The following is a 3,209-nucleotide window of genomic DNA, read 5'->3' on the forward strand; positions in this document are numbered from 1 at the left end:
TGTATGGGTCCTGAAGATCACGTTTGAAACATTTACAGGACAATGGATCGTGTGAAAGAGCCATCCAGTAAGGATTTACATAAAAAAAATTTTGCCAAGGAAATTTTCTCGTTGCCATCAAAATTCATTTGATAAGAGTTATATGGGGGCAGATACATTGACTCAAATTCCACGTATGGATCCAGAAGATCACGTTTGAAACATTTACAGGACAATGGATCGTGTGAAAGAGCCATCCAGTAAGGATTTACATGCAAAAAAATTTCTCCTAAGAAATTTTCTCGTTGTCATTAAAATTCATTTGATAAGAGATATATGGGGGCAGATGCATTGAGTCAAATTTAATGTATGGGTCCTGAAGATCACGTTTGAAACATTTACAGGACAATGGATCGTGTGAAAGAGCCATCCAGTAAGGATTTACATGAAAAAAATTTCGCCAAGGAAATTTTCTCGTTGTCATTAAAATTCATTTGAAATAAGTTATATGGGGACAGATACATTGACTCAAATTCCATGTATGGGTCATGAAGATCACGTTTGAAACATTTACAGGGCAATGGATCGTGTGAAAGAGCCATCCAGTAAGGATTTACATGAAAAATATTTTGCCAAAGAAATTTTCTCGTTGTCATTAAAATTCATTTGATAAGAGTTATATGGGGGCAGATATAGTGACTCAAATTCCATGTATGGGTCCTGAAGATCACGTTTGAAACATTTACAGGACAATGGATCGTGTGAAAGAGCCATCCAGTAAGGATTTACATAAAAAAAATTTTGCCAAGGAAATTTTCTCGTTGCCATCAAAATTCATTTGATAAGAGTTATGTGGGGACAGATACATTGACTCAAATTCCATGTATGGGTCCTGAAAATCACGTATGAAACATTTACAGGGCAATGGATCGTGTGAAAAAGCCATCCAGTAAGGATTTAAATAAAAAAAAATTTGCCAGGGAAATTTTCTCGTTGTCATTAAAATTCATTTGATAAGAGATACATGGGGGCAGATACATTGACTCAAATTCCATCTATGGGTCCTGAAAATCACGTTTGAAACATTTACAGGGCAATGGATCGTGTGAAAGAGCCATCCAGTAAGGATTTACATGAAAAATATTTTGCCAAAGAAATTTTCTCGTTGTCATTAAAATTCATTTGATAAGAGTTATATGGGGGCAGATATAGTGACTCAAATTCCATGTATGGGTCCTGAAGATCACGTTTGAAACATTTACAGGACAATGGATCGTGTGAAAGAGCCATCCAGTAAGGATTTAAATAAAAAAAAATTTGCCAGGGAAATTTTCTCGTTGGCATTAAAATTCATTTGATAAGAGATACATGGGGGCAGATACATTGACTCAAATTCCATCTATGGGTCCTGAAAATCACGTTTGAAACATTTACAGGGCAATGGATCGTGTGAAAGAGCCATCCAGTAAGGATTTACATGAAAAATATTTTGCCAAAGAAATTTTCTCGTTGTCATTAAAATTCATTTGATAAGAGTTATATGGGGGCAGATATAGTGACTCAAATTCCATGTATGGGTCCTGAAGATCACGTTTGAAACATTTACAGGACAATGGATCGTGTGAAAGAGCCATCCAGTAAGGATTTACATAAAAAAAATTTTGCCAAGGAAATTTTCTCGTTGCCATCAAAATTCATTTGATAAGAGTTATGTGGGGACAGATACATTGACTCAAATTCCATGTATGGGTCCTGAAAATCACGTATGAAACATTTACAGGGCAATGGATCGTGTGAAAAAGCCATCCAGTAAGGATTTAAATAAAAAAAAATTTGCCAGGGAAATTTTCTCGTTGTCATTAAAATTCATTTGATAAGAGATATATGGGGACAGATACATTGACTCAAATTCCATGTATGGGTCCTGAAGATCACGTTTGAAACATTTACAGGACAATGGATCGTGTGAAAGAGCCATCCAGTAAGGATTTACATAAAAAAATTTTGCCAAGGAAATTTTCTCGTTGTCATTAAAATTCATTTGATAAGAGATATATGGGGACAGATACATTGACTCAAATTTCATGTATGGTTCCTGAAGATCACGTTTGAAACATTTACAGGACAATGGATCGTGTGAAAGAGTCATCCAGTAAGGATTTACCTGAAAAAAATTTCGCCAAGGAAATTTTCTCGTTGTCATTAAAATTCATTTGATATAAGTTATATGGGGCAGATACATTGACTCAAATTCCATGTATGGGTCCTGAAGATCTCGTTTGAAACATTTACAGGACAATGGATCGTGTGAAAGAGTCATCCAGTAAGGATTTACATGAAAAAAATTTCGCCAAGGAAATTTTCTCGTTGTCATTAAAATTCATTTGATAAGAGATATATGGGGACAGATACATTGACTCAAATTCCATGTATGGGTCCTGAAGATCACGTTTGAAACATTTACAGGACAATGGATCGTGTGAAAGAGCCATCCAGTAAGGATTTACATAAAAAAAATTTTGCCAAGGAAATTTTCTCGTTGTCATTAATATTCATTTGATAAGAGACATATGGGGGCAGATACATTGACTCAAATTCCATGTATGGGTCCTGAAGATCGCGTTTGAAACATTTACAGGGCAATGGATCGTATGAAAGAGCCATCCGGTAAGGATTTACATGAAAAAAATTTTGCCAAGGAAATTTTCTCGTTGTCATTAAAATTCATTTGATAAGAGTTATATGGGGGCAGATATATTGACTCAAATTCCATGTATGGGTCCTGAAGATCACGTTTGAAACATTTACAGGACAATGGATCGTGTGAAAGAGCCATCCAGTAAGGATTTACATAAAAAAAATTTTGCCAAGGAAATTTTCTCGTTGCCATCAAAATTCATTTGATAAGAGTTATATGGGGGCAGATACATTGACTCAAATTCCACGTATGGATCCAGAAGATCACGTTTGAAACATTTACAGGACAATGGATCGTGTGAAAGAGCCATCCAGTAAGGATTTACATGCAAAAAAATTTCTCCTAAGAAATTTTCTCGTTGTCATTAAAATTCATTTGATAAGAGATATATGGGGGCAGATGCATTGAGTCAAATTTAATGTATGGGTCCTGAAGATCACGTTTGAAACATTAAAAGTTTCAACGGAGTGAAAAGTAAAAAGTGAAACGTGTTTAACACGAAGTCAGCCAGAGTCCAAAGTTATACATTTGA

Source organism: Malaya genurostris, unplaced genomic scaffold (assembly GCF_030247185.1).
Source record: "Malaya genurostris strain Urasoe2022 unplaced genomic scaffold, Malgen_1.1 HiC_scaffold_32, whole genome shotgun sequence".
Taxonomy (NCBI): domain Eukaryota; kingdom Metazoa; phylum Arthropoda; class Insecta; order Diptera; family Culicidae; genus Malaya; species Malaya genurostris.